The sequence below is a fragment of the Podarcis liolepis genome (genome assembly GCF_965112155.1).
Source record: "Podarcis liolepis genome assembly, chromosome: 12".
Classification (NCBI taxonomy): domain Eukaryota; kingdom Metazoa; phylum Chordata; class Lepidosauria; order Squamata; family Lacertidae; genus Podarcis; species Podarcis liolepis.
The window spans coordinates 5,776,820-5,794,274 of record NC_139563.1 but is presented as its reverse complement, the minus strand read 5'-3'; positions in this window follow the sequence as shown (position 1 = coordinate 5,794,274).

Genomic DNA, 17,455 nt, shown 5'->3' with positions numbered 1-17,455 from the left:
CTGGAAGAGTCCGCAACCAGAAGGAGGAGGACTACAAGGAGGAATAGATGAAATTCAAAGACTATTTAGTTAAATATGTTAAGATAACTTAACTGGAAGAAATTGCAAATACCAGATAGGCTTAGGATTTAAATATGTATTGTTAGAGAATAACATGTTTTAAGTTAAAATGAAAAGAAAGAAAGATGTTAAGTGATTAAGTTAATTTTGCGAGAAAATTGGTTTTGGAAACCTGTTACTGAAATTCAGCCAGACGGATTTGAGGAAGTCACTTAATAATGTTACTAAGATTGGATTAAGTACAATTAAGATGTTTGTTTGTTTGTTTGTTTGTTTGTTTGTTTGTTTAAAATTTTTGGGAAACCAATAAAAAAATTGGAAAGAGAAAAAAAAGATAAGATATAGATCTCCTCTGCCTTCTGTGGGAATGTTAAGGACAGTAGGAGAGGATATATTGATTAAATATTATCCTTCTTCACTCTCTCTAGTGAGTCATGTAACAGAGCAGATTCTGATCAATACATCAGGGAGCTAGTTTGCAGATTCGTTTGAATTTCTTAAGTTAAGCAATCCAGTCTGGCTTGATCAAACTGGATTATTCCTGGTGTCCCCTTTGATCACTCTGAAAAGACACAAGAGTCTTTCCTTAAAAGTAACAAGAAGTTTACTCACATTTAGTTCACAGTATGATTCCTGAAGGCAGGCTTTAGAGCTTGTAGTTACAGATACATAGTGTGAGTTCATCCCTTATGGGGATGGAGCCCATGTACTGCTGGCTGAGAGCCAGCAGACAGCAAAATACATTAAGAGAACAGCACCAAGAGAACAAAAATGGCTGCAAGAGAGCAGCATGGCATCAAGAGAGCAAGATGGCAGTGTGACTATGTTGGGAAACTGTGTACGTGCAGCTACTCACACAGAGTCAATTAAGGTTTGGCAGGCAGCCAGAAGGCAGCCTGAAGGAGTAAGTCTGCCTGGTAATAACAGAGACATGGAAACAGCTCCCTGATTGGTCAAGCTCTCTCAAAGGAGTGATAATTAATGGCCTACTAACTGGAATGTGTTAGTTCAGGAGTTCAGTGTTCAGAGTTCAGTGTGTCAGTGTGGAGGTTGAGAGTTGTATGAGAGAGCTAGCTAAAGATCTGTGTTCTGTTCCTGTGAATAGTCCACTGTATATAATAAACACCTAACTACAAGTTCCTGGTTGCTGCTTCGACTATCCTGTCTGCAGCCAAGTCGCCAATTGCTTCCGTGGATTCTGCGTGTACTCTGCTAGGTCTGGCTAAGGTCCTGCAACTAGTCAGAAAGTTGTGAAACACCAAATAGGTTTTGCCAATAGACTAGACCTCTTGTGGGGTCTTCTGGGGTCATGCCCACCTACCTGGTCACATGCAGGAAGAGGACGCTCCAGACCAGTGAAACAGGAAGTTATACTGACTGGAATAACATCCCACTGCCTGTGCCCACTCTAGGGAAACACGAAATATTGCATTTGACTGTTTCAATGGATTACCGTACTTTTCTGTGTATAAGACGTCCCCTTGTATAAGACGCCCCCTATTTTGGGGGGACTCCAAATTAAGGAGATGGCCCTCGCTTGTTGAGCGTTTTTGGAGAGGGTGGCCCAAAGTTGTTGAGCTTTTTGGGGTGAGGATTGGAGTTTTAGAGCTTTTTGGGGGGAGGATGACTCAAAGTTGTTCCCCAGAGTTACTGAGCTTTTCAGGGGGGTTGACAAAGGTTATTGAGGTTTTTTTGGGGGGGGCGATGCAGTAAATCACTAACCCGATGGTTAAAATTGCTCACATCACTCGCTAGCAAAATGTGTCTGCCAATCGCCAACAGAAGATGGAAACCACAAGCCCAATTGCCACAGCGGCAGCAAATCAAAATCTGCCCTTGGCACAGCAACCAATCACACACATATTGAACGCAGCACCAGCCAATACGAAGCAGCCTTTGCCACAGCCACCAATCACACACATCTTCAGCTTGCATCTCAATCCGGGCAGCAGGTCAACACAAGAGGTTGACAAGCACAATCTCCTTCCATGACACCAAACTACTGGCTCTCAGGCAGCCCAGCTTCTGCCAGCTTGCTTTCAAAAGAAATTAAAAACCCCACATTCTCTCATGTCTTCTGACTGCCCAAGATGCCTGACAACACCGTTCTAAATAAACATCGCCGTATCTTGGCGTACGACCGTCCTGGAACAGTGACATCCCGCTTGAGTTTACAACATTGACTGCAGAGAATCTCTTGGGTGGCCTATCTGGTTCTTAAATCATCTCTTTTTAATATTTTTTAAGCGTTTCCAGGATCTATAAATATTAAATCCGTACCCATACGCAAAGCCTCTCCCGAGAGAGCTGTCCCAGGTGACTCAGCGGGCTGAGTAAGATGTCAGAAATATGCCTTTCCTCCCGCTGTGATCTCCTTCGTCCCAGACAGGTAGATAAATGTGTTCGTGGAGGGACTTTGGAACCCAAAGCCTTTGCAAGTTCAGGCCAGGAGACAACAGAGTTGTCTGAAGTCCGTCCAGTGGCTTCCCAGCAGGGACGTTTCCCACAGACATTAGTAATGGTTTTTGCAACCATCGACATTCTCTTTTTCTCCTCCTATGTTCCTAGCTGTCCAAACAAGTTGTGGAGATGCTGTCAGGCCGCGAAGCATCGTCAGAAAGAGGGCCTCCGTCCATGAGGGAATGCAACTCCTGGCCAAAGGGTCCAGGGATGCCAGCTCAGAAAAAGGGACCTATCCTGTCATCAGTAACGTCAGCAAACTAGAGGAGAATTGAAGCAACTATCAAGAGTGTTGGTTCGGTGGCGCAGAGAATGAGAGACCACGTGTTAAGAACATAAGAAGAGGGGTTATTTTTATTTATTGCAAATTAATTTCCCTGAGTAAAATGCAGTTTTAATATGTATTTACAATGCTATTTTTCTAGAAAAAGAGGTGCCAGGACCCACCTCCCTTGTGCTTTTATACAATACTTTTTTCTTTAAAAAAAAAAGTTTTGGGGTACTCTCATTTTCCTACACATATTGAAATATTGGCCCTCAATGAGGCCAAACTTAGATTCACAAAACATTTAGGGGTGTGCGTAAAAAGCACTGCTTTTATATATGTTATTTTCACTGATACATGTGTGTTTTCCCCATTTTTCAGCTCAAGAGCCACATCACAAAATTCAGAGAAGCAGCTGGGTAGCTGGGTTTCAGTCCAAATATTGTTTCAGGAAGTGTGCATTTTTTATTATTCTTATTACAGTGGTGCCCCGCAAGACGAATGCCTCGCAAGACGAAAAACTCGCTAGACGAAAGGGTTTTGTGGTTTTGAGCTGCTTCGCAAGACAAATTTCCCTATGGGCTTGCTTTGCAAGACGAAAACGTCTTGCATTTTTTTGCAAGTTTGTTTCCTTTTTCTTAACACCGTTAATACAGTTGAGACTTGACTTCGAGGAGCAACTCACAGAACGCGGTGTGGTAGCCTTTTTTGAGGTTTTTGGCAATTTTTGAAGCTTTTCCAAAACTTTTCCGACACCGTGCTTCGCAAGACGAAAAATTCGCTAGATGAAAAACTCGCAGAACGAATTAATTTCGTCTTGCGAGGCACCACTGTATTATTCTTATTCTTATTCTTATTCTTATTCTTATTCTTATTCTTATTCTTATTCTTATTCTTATTCTTATTCTTATTCTTATAATAATTCAGGGGGGGGAGGAAAAAAGACAATAGCCAGTGTGGTATAGTGGTTAAGAGCGGTAGTCACGTAATCTGGGTAACCGGGTTCGCGTCTCCGCTCCTCCACATGCAGCTGCTGGGTGACCTTGGGCCAGTCACACTTCTCTGAAGTCTCTCAGCCCCACTCACCTCACAGAGTGTTTGTTGTGGGGGAGGAAGGGAAAGGAGAATGTTAGCCGCTTTGAGACTCCTGAAGGGGAGTGAAAGGCAGGATTTCAAATCCAAACTCTTCTTCTTCTTCATCATCCATCTGACTGGATTGCCCCAGCCACTCTGGTCAGCTTCCAACCTAATAATGAAAACACATTAAAATAACAAACCGAAACCAATTTCTCTCCAAAAACCAATATCTCCTACAACTCATTGGCTTGAATGCAAAGAACTGAGCTTCCAAACTTAGCCAATAGCTCCCTGCACCGCTGCTTTCAATCTTCCGCAACAGACACTCTCCCCATCAGAAATTAGGATGTCTATGGACATTCTGTGATCTTCACACCTTGTTCTTCATCTACAGCGATCACTCATAGCTGAGTAAGATTATCTTCCATAAACACAGTTTAACAATGAGTCCGTAAGTGACTGTGGAGGCCACATGCTCTGAACATACCAACATTGTTCACCGCTGTGTTGATTTCTTAAAACCTAGCTTTCAGTAGGCTTGTCACAAAGCGCTGTCTGGCCTTCTGGGTGAAGATGATTATCTGCCCATCTCGCCGGGGCAAATCGCTCACCTTGTTTTCGATCACAATGGTCCTCTTTGACCATATCGGCCTGCGATTGTTCCAAGCACAGCACTTGCCTTTGTCCCCTCAATCCCCATCAGTTATCCCCTCTGCCTTTCAGCGACCGAAAAGGCTAAAAGTCCCTTGGCCAACACATCAAGACCAAGAGGACGGCTTGCCTGACTTCTCTCATGTTGAGATCAAAGGGGATTTGGGAAGGACAAAGGCACAATTGGCGGTCAGGAGGCACTCGCGGGATGAAATGGGTATTGAAGTGACTTTGATGGTCTCTCAGAAATGTGTGGTTGTTCCCTCACAGCCCTACCTGTTTCCTTCAGTCTGTGCCCTTCCAATACACTGGGAGGTTTCCCACCCCCCTCCAAACAGTATATACCGTATTGGCCCGAATATAAGCTGCACCTTTAAAATTCAAGGGGGGGGGGAGGAAAAAAGACAATACCCAAATATAAGCCGCTCCCTTAAAATTATGCAGGCACTCACACCTGTTCCGTTTTACTGTATGTCTGTTTCAGCAGCGATATGGTAAAAGCCCATTTTTGTAAGGCCGCAAATTTAAGCCACACTTTAACTTCTCACGGTCGGAATTTGGAAAAAAAGTGAGGCTTATATTCAGGCCAATACGGTATACAGTGGTACCTCGGGTTACATACGCTTCAGGTTGCATACGCTTCAGGTTACAGACTCTGTTAACCCAGAAATAGTACCTCTGGTTAAGAACTTTGTTTCGGGATGAGAACAGAAATCGTGCGTCGGCAGCAACGAGAGGCCCCCTTAGCTAAAGTGGTGCTTCAGGTTAAGAACTATTTCAGGTTAAGAACGGATCTCCGGAATGAATTAAGTACTTAGCCCGAGGTAGCACTGTATACATTTTTGTTTGTTTGTTTGTTTTCACTCATTTATACAAAAAGCAACGGTCAATATTCAACAATCACTCCCCAGCCCCCCCCCCATAGAAACAAAAAATATGCCTATTTAATTACATTTAGCATTTCAGCCATTTCAGTTTTCAAACAAAAGGGGTCGTTCTGCAAGTTGCCCGGTGTCCTCAGAAGCCTATAACCATGTTGCATATGGAAGAAGAAGAAGAAGAAGAAGAAGAAGAAGAAGAAGAAGAAGAAGAAGAAGAAGAAGAAGAAGAAGAAGAAGAAGAAGAAGAAGAAGAAGAACCACCCTTAACTGATTTTGAAGGAAGGTTGAAATAAAAAGGAACTCTTGCACAGGAACAGAGGAAGCTACCTTAGGCGGAGTCAGACCAGTCGTCCATATAGTTCAATATTGTCTGCACTGACTGGCAGCAGATGCTGGAGAGACTGAACCTGATGCATTGGGCACACAGAGCAGAAGCTCTGTGACTGAGCTATGGCTTGACCCCTTTCCCAATTTGTTGTTGTTGTTGTTTAGTCATTTAGTCGTGTCCCACTCTTGTTGACCCCCTGGACCAGAGCACCCCAGGCACTTCTGTCTTCCACTGCCTCCCACAGTTTGGTCAAACTCATGCTGGTAGCTTCGAGAACACTGTCCCACCATCTCGTCCTCTGTCATCCCCTTCTCCTTGTGCCCTCCATCTTTCCCAACATCAGGGTCTTTTCCAGGGAGTCTTCTCTTCTCATGAGGTGGCCAAAGTCTTGGAGCCTCAGCTTCAGGATCTGTCCTTCCAGTGAGCACTCAGGGCTGATTTCCTTCAGAATGGAGGGGTTTGATCTTCTTGCAGTCCATGGGACTCTCAAGAGTCTCCTCCAGTGCCATAATTCAAAAGCATCCATTCTTCGGCGATCAGCCTTCTTTATGGTCCAGCTCTCACTTCCATACATCACTACTGGGAAAACCATAGCTTTTACTATACGGACCTTTGTTGGCAAGGTGATGTCTCTACTTTTTAGGCTTGGTGATGTCCCAATTTGTTACTGAGCATTTTAAGGGAGCGGCAGTCCCTCTGGTGAGGGAACCCACTGTGCTCTTTCCGGGGTAGTTTGTGAACCTTTGGACATCATCCTGCACTCAGCTCTCACCTGTGGCTTCCTAGGAGCAGTCAGTATGTGACAGCAGCCATTCCGCAGGAACAGCTTTGAGACTATCAACAGCTTCTAGCCCCAATAGCTTTGCTTTTCCTTCACAGTCAGAGAAAGCACGGCCGGATTTAGGTTTGTTGAGGCCCTAAGATGCTGAAGGTAATGGGGCCCTTTCTATGTCCAGATGTCAACAACAAATTGTCACTGTTTTTTGTGTTGAATATATCCTAGACAGGGGAACCTCGGGTTACGTACTGTCCTCCTTATGAACGCTTTGGGTTATGAGCTCCACTAACCCGGAAGTAGGTCTCCTGGTTGCGAAGTAACCTTGAAGTCGCGCGACGGCAGCAGTGGGAGGCACCATTAGCGAAAGCACGCCTCAGGTTGAGAACAGTTTTGGGTTAAGAACGGACCTCTGGAACGAATTAAGTTCTTAACCCGAAATACCACTGTACAGTGGTACCTCGGGTTACAGATGCTTCAGGTTACAGACTCCTCTAACCCAGAAATAGTACCCGGGGTTAAGAACTTTGCTTCAGGATGAGAACAGAAATCGCGTGGTGGTGGCGCGGTGGCAGCAGAAGGCCCCATTAGCTAAAGTGGTGTCTCAGGTTAAGAACAGTTTCAGGTTAAGAACGGACCTCCAGAACGAATTAAGTTCTTAACCGGAGGTACCACTGTATGGTAATTTATGGACCTGATAGGTATCTAAAGCCATTTGCACATGTTGCCATGCAGAATGTAGGCACCCTCTTTATAGAAATGAGCAAACCAGTGGTATTTTAGGGAGCAGGCTAGAAGGCGGTACCTTACAGTGGTACCTCGGGTTAAGAACTTAATTCATTCTGGAGGTCCGTTCTTACCCTGAAACTGTTCTTAACCTGAGGTACCACTGTAGCTAATGGGGCCTCCCGCTGCCGCTGCACGATTTCTGTTCTCATCCTGAAGCAAAGTTCTTAACCCAAGGTTCTATTTCTGGGTTAGCGGAGTCTGTAACCTGAAGCGTCTGTAACCCGAGGTGCCACTGTATTATGTTTTTATATATGTTTGAAGGCACCCAGAGTGGCTAGGGCAACCCAGTCAGATGGGCGGGGTACAAATAATAAATTATTATTATTATTATTATTATTATTATTATTATTATTATTATAGAATAGGACCTCTCTATTTACACTGGAGAAATGTTGGAGGGTATTTTATAGGGGCATCTGACTGGCTATGATGACAACCGAGTGCTGGTCTAGATGGGACTGATCCAGCTCTTCACATTAAAACTTTTCAGTTCCTAAGGACTACAAAGAATACAATTACGAAATTAAAGCACTGCATAAATCGTGCTGGTTAGAGCCACCAAAGGTTGCTTAAAGCCATCTTGGAATACCTGGTCTCTGCCCTTTTGTGAGGCTCTTGCGGTCAGCAACCCTCCAAGATATTGCCATTGGGCTTCTCAAGGAAGTTCCCCAAAGAGTTGACTCAGCCCGTTGTAAAGCGGCCAGCCTTGCTTACGGCCGGCGCTATAAATCCTGCAAATGAGATGTTGGTGACATTATAGACGTGTTTTGCTAGGTTTTCCAGCTGAGTGTCAGGCCACAGGAATAATTTATCCCCTGCGATCCTGGTTGGGGGGGGGGGGCGGGATGGGCGGTCGGGAAATCCAAGAACAGAGCGGTCCATAATATATTCCTTTTAAGATGCCCTCGCTTTTTTTCTCAGGACTGCCTGAGAGGGGCTGTTGCAAGGTTAGCTAAGACAGTCCCTGCCAGCAGGCTTAAAAAAAAAAAAAATCTCTTGCAACATTATGCTTTCCACAGTTGGCCACACACCCTAGACCAGGGGTAAGCAAACTTTTTCAGCAGGGGGCCGGTCCCAGTGGTGTAGTGTGGGGGGTGCAGGCGGGCTGGCCGCACCGGGCGCAACCTCTGGGGGTTAGGGTTAGGGGGCGCAAATCCACGGGTTAGGGGGCGCAAATTACTTGCCTTGCCCCGGGTGCTGACAACCCACGCTACGCCACTGGCCGGTCCACTGTCCCTCAGACCTTGTGGGGGGCCAGGCTATATTTTTTTTGGGGGGGTGAACGAATTCCTATGCCCCACAAATAAGCCAGAGATTTACAGAAGATTGGAAGAAGTATATGAATTATTTGAAGAGCAACTGTAATCAACAAATTACACTAGTAGGACTACAAGACGTTTTGTAAGGAGAAATATACAAAGTGTTACAAAGCAGAAAAAGATAGAGATGTTAGTTATGAGTTTGAAATGTAATAGGGAAGATAAGAAATGCATACTAAGAGATTAGATTGGAAAATTTTCAGACAGGATTGATGGAAGTCAAAAAAATTGAACAATATGTAAAAGTGTGTTGAATTACTGTCGAAAATGATACGTTTAAAAACTAATAAAATAATATATAAGAGATAAAACTATCATATATATATATATATATATATATATATATATATATATATGAATGATGCATTTTAAATAAAAGCACACATTCTACTCATGTAAAAGCACGCTGATTCCTGGACCATCCGCCGGCTGGATTTAGAAGCTGATTGGGCGGGATCTGGCCCCCGGGCCTTAGTTTGCCTACCCATGCCCTAGACTCCCTAGGAGAGCTTCAGAGTCTGAGCTTTGTTTCTCGAGGCTCTAAAAGTGAATCTTTCAAGTTGCAGAGGAGAGATGCCAGCACATGCAAAAGTGACTCCTGTACTAGATGTCAGTGATGGATATTGTGGCCTGTGTTTTGTTATGTATGTTTCCGAGCACAATTCAAAGTGTTGGTGCTGACCTCTAAAGCCCTAAACAGCCTCGGTCCAGTATATCTGAAGGAGCGTCTCCACCCCCATCGTTCTGCCTGGACGCTGAGGTCCAGCTCCAAGGGCCTTCTTGCGGTTCCCTCATTGCGAGAAGCAAAGCTACAGGGAACCAGGCAGAGGGCCTTTTCGGTAGTGGCGCCCGCCCTGTGGAACGCCCTCCCATCAGATGTCAAAGCGATAAACAACTACCTGACATTCAGAAGACATCTGAAGGCAGCCCTGTTCAGAGAAGTTTTTAATATGTGACATTTTAGTGTATTTTTCATCTTTGTTGGAAGCCGCCCAGAGTGGCTGGGGAAACCCAGCCAGATGGGCGGGGTACAAATAAATCATTATTATTATTATTATTATTATTATTATTATTATTATTAGCCCAAAAATGCAAAAGAAGTGAGGTCCCAGCCAAAGAAGAGTGGCAACTTAACTTGCAGCTTGCAGACTTAACATATAGAATAAGAGATACACTGAAATAGCAAAGTTAACTGAAAGACTTCAAGACAAGGACAATGGAGATTTTAAGAAAGACTGGGAACCATTTATGTCATATTTACAGAATCAATACAAAGAAATGGACTCACTAGCAGGGTTTGATTGAACACTTGCAATGAACAAAATAAATGTAGGAAACAGAATGAGCATGTCAAAACAATGAGAAGAAGAATTAATTTTAAAAAATTTAAAAACTAAGAAATAACAAGGAGAAGATAATATGACAAAAAACCAGAAGAGGAAGTTGAGGGAAGTCGCGGAGGGGATTTCTGGTGCTGGAGGAGACTCTTGAGAGTCCCATGGACTGCAAGAAGATCAAACCTCTCCATTCTTCAGGAAATCAGCCCTGAGTGCTCACTGGAAGGACAGATCCTGAAGCTGAGGCTCCAAGACTTTGGCCACCTCATGAGAAGAGAAGACTCCCTGGGAAAAACCCTGATGTTGGGAAAGATGGAGGGCACAAGGAGAAGGGGGTGACAGAGGACGAGATGGTGGGACAGTGTTCTCGAAGGTACCAGCATGAGTTTGACCAAACTGCGGGAGGCAGTGGAAGACAGGAGTGCCTGGCGTGCTCTGGTCCAGGGGGTCACGAAGAGTCGGACACAACTAAACGACTAAACAACAACAATGACACGAAAGGGCACTGGGTAAGAATTGTAAGCTTCCGCCTACACTGATGTCTCTTTCTCTCTCTCTTATACTAGGTGAGCACACAAAAATGTGAATTCTCCAATCAGAACAATGCTTGAGCAACATTTCCCTCTACTGGACATTCCATAATATTGCAAAAGTCGCACAGCCCAGTGGATTCTCTGGAAGCTGGGATGAATCAATAGAAAATCTCTCTCTCTCTCTCTCTCTCTCTCTCTCTCTCTCTCTCTCTCTCTCTCTCCCTCCCTCGCTCCCTCCCTCTCTCTCTGAACAAACTAGAGATTTATGATCTGCTAAAGCCCAGCCCAGGAGAGCCACCATATGTGATGGGTATTTTGGTCCCGTGTCCGTCCTTTCTGTGCCTCTGTCAGTTTCATCTGACAGATGAGGTCTTCCTTCAACAGGTGCCTGCCTTCCTCCTCTTGTTATCCGGCACTCAAGTTAATCTCCTCCATCACCTACTCTAAATGTTGTGTGTGTCCCCCCCTCTCCACGGCCAACCCCCAATTCCAACATAGCTGATGTTCGTCAAAGCTAGAATTACATGCAGAGCAAGCCGGGGCTTGTAATCCCATCAAAATCTATTATGCCTCGTCTCGTTTTCCCCTCCTAAGTCCCGCAGGTTATTGCGCAAACCATCGTCAAGAATGCATGACATAGGAGGGAAAGATTGGAAGCAATGAACCCCATTAGCTGAGACAAGAGACGATGGCTTCATAGGCTGAATTTCCTCGTGTTGTTATTTTATTTCATTGAGCTACATGGGTGTAAAACGAGTATCTGCAACCAATTTAATAAGAGAAGGGAGGAGAGCCTAATCAATAGTCCTCTCCTCCATTAATTTCTCTAATCTTTTTAAAAGCCATCTCCTTCTTTTTTTTTTAAATGATATTTATTAAACATTTTAAAATTACAAAAAAAGACAAAGAGACAAAGAAAAAAAACAAGGAAAAAGCAAACAGTAATCAAACAATACAAATCGATAGAAATCAAAATCAAAAAACAAAAATAAACCACAAATATTTAAAAACCTGAGGTACCGCTTTAGCCAATGGGGCCTCCCACTGCCACCGTAACGCCGCCACACGATTTCTTTTCTTTTCTTTTTTTTAAAGATATTTATTGAGAATTTTAAAGTTACAAAGAAAAAAGAAGGAAAAAATAAGAGAGAGAGAAAAAGAAAGAGAAGAATAGATAAAAATAACAATTAAACAATACAAATCAATACAAACCATCTCCTTCTTCTTTGGCGATCCCTCGTAGCCAAGTAAGATTGTCTTCCATAAACACGGTTTTAACAATGAGTCCGTAAGTGACTGTGGAGGCCAGTTCTGGATCCACACGTCCTTCCACAGTCGGGACATAGGTTTCTGGGCGGGAGTTGATCACGGTGTGGATTTGCCAAGCATGCCTTCCTCTTAGCGCATTTCTCCCTTGCGTCCTGAGTTCTTTTTGGAAGACATCTGTTCGTGAATTTGTTTTATGTGTGTAGATCAGTGCACCAATGAGATCAGCCTTCTTTATGGTCCAGCTCTCACTTCCATACATCACTACTGGGAAAACCATAGCTTTAACTCTACGGATCTTTGTCGGAAAGGTGATGTCTCTGTTTTTTAAGATGCTGTCTAGGTTTGTCATTGCTTTCCTCCCAAGAAGCAGGCGTCTTTTAATTTTGTGGCTGCTGTCACATCTGCAGTGATCATGGAGCCCAAGAAAGTAAAATCTCTCACTGCTTCCATTTCTTCCCTTCTATTTGGCAGGAGGTGATGGGACCAGTGGCCATGATCTTAATTTTTTTGAAGTTCAACAATTACTTTGATAAAATACATATCTTGTTATGTGCAAATGGCTTTAGATACCTGTTAGGTCCATAAATTACCATGTAGCATATATCCAACACAAAAAACAGCAACAATTTGTTCTTGACAAAGGACAGCTGGATGTATAAAGGGCCCCATTACCTTCAGTAGCTTAAAGGTAAAGGGACCCCTGACCATTAGATCCAGTTGTGACCAACTCTGGGGTTGTAGCGCTCATCTCACTTTATTGGCTGAGGGAGCCGGCATACAGCTTCCGGGTCATGTGACCAGCATGACTAAGCCGCTTCTGGCGAACCAGAGCAGCGCACGGAAACGCCTTTTACTTTCCCGCCGGAGCGGTACCTATTTATCTACTTCCACTTTGATGTGCTTTTGAACTGCTAGATTGGCAGGAGCAGGGACCGAGCAACGGGAGCTCACCCTGTCGCGGGGATTCTAACCGCCAACCTTCTGATCGGCAAGTCCTAGGCTCTGTGGTTTAACCCACAGCGCCACCCGCTTAGGGCCTCATCAAACCCTAAATCTGGCCCTGAGTCTTAGTCCTCCAGGCTGAATATACCCTGCTCCCTCAGCTGTTCCTAATTTCTAGCCCCAATTTTCTTTCTCAAAAAGGAATAACCGAAGCATCTTCTAGAGGTGTCATGCCTGTGATTTCTGGACGCAGTGGACAGTCGACCGAGAAACCTTGCTCTTGTTCAGCCCCGGTTTCGAAGCTTCCCTAGGGAACACAGCTGTCCTCTGTCGGAATCAAGATGCTGGGCTCAGTGGAACCTCGCTCTGAGAAGGTCATTTTGTACGTATGAGCAAACTAGCTTTGCTTCCTATATAAATGGCACACATTATGATCTGATGTCAGAGTGATGTTTCTCCCCACTCCGAAGCAGCTGTGTTTCCGACAGAGTTTTGACGAGGTCCCTAGAAAAACCATTCATTATATTTGCAGAAGAGCGGTAATGAGAATCAGATGATAGTTAGTTGCAATGTTTCTCTCTAGCCCCTTTCCTGGTACCAAAAGACAAACATATATAGGATGACTCACAGCAGAAGCAGAGCAGCGCAGAGATTCCCTGTGCCTATGGAAAGAACTTTAAAAGGAGAAGCTTCCAAAATCCTTTGGCACAAAGGGCCCTGATGCCAATCTCTGCCATCTTCATGTCGGACTGTCTGTAACTCTGACGAACAGCTGTCAATCAGTGTAGGAAATGCTGAGCCAGATGAGACACAGGTTTCAATCAGTACAGTGGTACCTTGGTTCCCAAACTTAATCCGTTCCGGAAATCCGCTCCAAAACCAATTCGTTCCAAAACCAAGGCATGCTTTCCCATAGAAAGTAATGCAAAACAGATTAATCCGTTCCAGACTTTTAAAAACAACCCCTAAAACACAAGACAGAATTAGTTGTTGAGAAGCAAAGTCGGCATTGGCACAATCAAGAGCGGATAACAGACGTAACTTGGAACTAAGGATATAAATAAATTGAATAAGAACGTACAGAATGTAGAACCGGGCCTGAATTAACAAGGTGAATTTCGACAGCAGTGAATCTAAAACCCCCGCATTTATGGAAGAATCAGATGCGCAGGTGTCGGAAGGGCGAAATCTAACTCGACAGTAGTACGTGTGAAAAGAATCAAGGGATTGTTTTTAGCCGGCTACAAATAGAAGCCAAACTGTTCTTGGGTTCTTATGCTCCGGTTCAGAGGGCCAAACAGACAGGTGTCAAGAACTCTTTTCCTCCAGCGCTTGTGTATAGATGAATTTTGTCCCCTTGTTTTTGTGGGTATCTGATGTCCTGCTGTCCAATAAGCAAACGGTGACATAGACCTTTGTATCCTCAACACCCTACCTGCCTCCTATCGAGCCATCGTGGTTCACAGCCAAAACTAAAGGAGACTTTTGGATTTTACCAGTGGGGGGAAGTTAGCATTCAGTGCTGGCCAGTACTGAACTGTGCCAGGAGTGGTTGGCACTGCCTGTCGGTATTGTGCCTTATTTTCCCGCAAAGTCCGTTAATAAAGGATTACAAGAGTCTATTTAAAAAGAAAACCATTCAGGGGTTGGCTCATTACGGGGGTTAGGAGAGTGTGAGAGCAAGAAAAGGGGTCTATTATCTGCTGCGTTGGAGTGCCGACGGCTTTGAACTCGCCAAACGAAGCTGGCGAGTTCCAGAACAAATATGAGCGTACACACAAATAGGCTTATAAACGCAAATATAAATAAGAGTTTGTTTCATTGGCTTTGTTTACGGCACAGCCCCCCCCCAACCCCAACCCCCGTCCCTCGCTTTTGTCTAATGACCCCTTGATATTTTGCCATCCTGTTAAAACATGTTTCCCCTTCGAGAAATAATAAATGTTGAAATATTCCCTCCCCAAAAGGGACGAGCTATATTTACCTTTTTTTAATGGCAAGACTGTTTGTTAAAGTTCCTTTGTTGGAGCAAAGGCATTCCGTAGTTAAAATTGAAAATAGAAATTGCGGGGAAGGGGGGGGGAGAGAGAAATTGATTGCCATGAGCGGTGATGATTTTCCCAATGAATTCCCTCCATGGGGTGAAGCAGACTAAGTCGTGGAATGCCGGGTAGTTGCCTTCTCCGAGAGAGAGAACTGCTAGCAGGCTTTCTTGGAACAGATTGACGTCTCCAGAGAGCCGCCATCTTGAACTGTAACATCTGTAGTTCGGAGGTCAGCATATAACCCATTTCAAGATCTGATCCCCATAGAATGGTGTGCATAGCAGAAGAGGGAGGGAGCAAGAGGGAAATCAGGCAAATTGTTTCACTGATAAGATTAGTGGGACTTCCAAGCTTCCTCCTAGGCAAGATGGACATCGATTCAGAATAGGTTCCCTTCTGGTAACCCTTGAATGGCCGTTGGGACTGATAGGGTGGAAGGAAGGAAGACCAACAGTAGGTGGCGCCAGAGCCAGTGGCAGGTTGAATTCCTCGTCCTTGTTGAATTCTACAATAGCAAAGGTGAGACTGAGATGCAGGCGACTGACTGCCGGGGCCGGATTTAGCTTTAATGAGGGCCTAAGCTACTGAAGAGGGGACATGGGTGGTGCTGTGGTTTAAACCATTGAGCCTAGGACTTGCCGATCAGAAGGTCGGCGGTTTGAATCCCCGCGACAGGGTGAGCTCCCGTTGCTCGGTCCCTGCTCCTGCCAACCTAGCAGTTCGAAAGCACGCCAGTGCAAGTAGATAAATAGGTACCGCTCCGGCGGGAAGGTAAACGGCGTTTCCGTGTGCTGCTCTGGTTCGCCAGAAGCGGCTTAGTCCTGCTGGCCACATGACCTGGAAGCTGTATGCTGGCTCCCTCGGCCAATAAAGCGAGATGAGCGCTGCAACCCCAGAGTCATCTGCGACTGGACGTAATGGTCAGGGGTCCCTTTACCTTTACGCTACTGAAGGTAATGTGGCCCTTTATATGTCCATCTGTCCTTTGTCAACAACAAATTGTTGCTGTTTTCTGTGAATATGTTGAATATGTGCTATATGGTAATTTATGGACCCAATAGGGCATCTAAAGCCATTTGCACATAGCAAAATATGTATTTTATCAAAGTAATTGTTGAACTGAAATACAATTGGAAATGTACATCCAAGTCCCCCCCTTTAAATCTTTTGGGGGGGCCCAAGAGAGTGGGACCCTAAGCTATAGCTTGTTTAGCTTATACGTAAATGTGGCACTGCTGAGCACTATGGCCAACTTCCTCCTAATTTAACACTAGAGCAGGGATTGTAAACTGTAGCTCTCCAGATTTTGGTGACCCTGAAGGCTCAGGTGTTGCCTGCTGTCTGAGAACCACCTCCTCCTCCTCCTCCTCCTTCCTCTTCTTCATCTCCTTCTTATTCTCCTTCTCCGATCACTTGTAGCCGAGTAAGATTGTCTTTCACAAACACAGTTTTAACAGTTGGCCAGTTTTAAGTGACTGTGGAGGCCAATTCTGGATCCATGCATCCTTCCACGGTGGGGACATAGGTTTCTGGGTGGGAGTTGATCACGGTGTGGATTTGCCAAGCGTGCCTTCCTCTTAGCACGTTTCTCCCTTTCTCCCTTTCACCCTGAGTTCTTTTTTGGAAGACGCCTGTGCGTAAATTTGTTTTATGTGTGTAGATCGGTGCACACTGACCAACACACCGTCTTCGCAGTAAGACTCTGTTCCGATGGCATGAGCATCACGACGACCAGTAGATTCTTATCTGCTGCAGCTTTCATCCACCTTCATGGCCATTGTAACATACCGCAGGTTATCATCCTCCTGTTTTGCCGTTGAGGACTTCTTGGGTCATTCTTTGTCTAGGTCCTCCCCTTTGACCTTACCACCTTGGGTGACCCTGCTATGAGTAAGAGATTCCCGACGGTTTCGCTCACAAGGGTCATAGGAACGTTCAAGCCCACTCACCACAACAAGGTGATGATCCAGTGAGCGAGTGCCTGAGGGCCATCAAGGTACTGAAAGATTTGTCTTCAACTGCCCTTGTTCTCTAGGTGTCGTGGATGTGTTGGACACAGTGGAATGGTGGGAGGAACTAGCTGGAGAACCATCAAGGGAAGAGAGCTCAGAGCCTGGGGGCTGGTGGTGTTAGGATATTTCCGTTCCACCTTAAAAGGGAGCAGGCTGTGAGTCACAGAGTCTGCGTATTTCCTGTTCACAGGATGTTTATGTTTTCTGTTGCTTTCGGTTTTCTCTCTGTGTCTGGAGACACTGACGCAGGCAGTCATGTCTTTCTTTGTTCTAAGTCCATTGAATAAAACTTGTAAATAATGCTCTCCCGAGTGCGACTTCTGCTGTCACTATCTGCTGATAGAGTGTGCATGAGCTCTGGAATGTGGCAAGATATTTTCTAGAGACTCATGTCGCTAATTGCTGATACTGCGTGCCTACGGGAGATCGATGGATCGTCCGGCAGACGGCTTGGGGCCATGATGGACTTTATCTCCCTGGCAGTATCCCAACAGGTGGTGGGATGGCGACGAGTGGTCCGAGGGGGAAGAGGAGGTGGTGGAAGCTGCAGAGGCAACAGGGCTTAGTGAGCTGGGAGAGTCTGTGGCAGAGAGAATCCCAGAATCAGAGGTAGAAGCTGGAGAGCAGGGAAGCCAAGATAATAACACAATAAAGTTCAAAAGAGTTAACAGTCGTCAACAGGTTTGTGATTCAAGGACTCCCCACCCGCTTG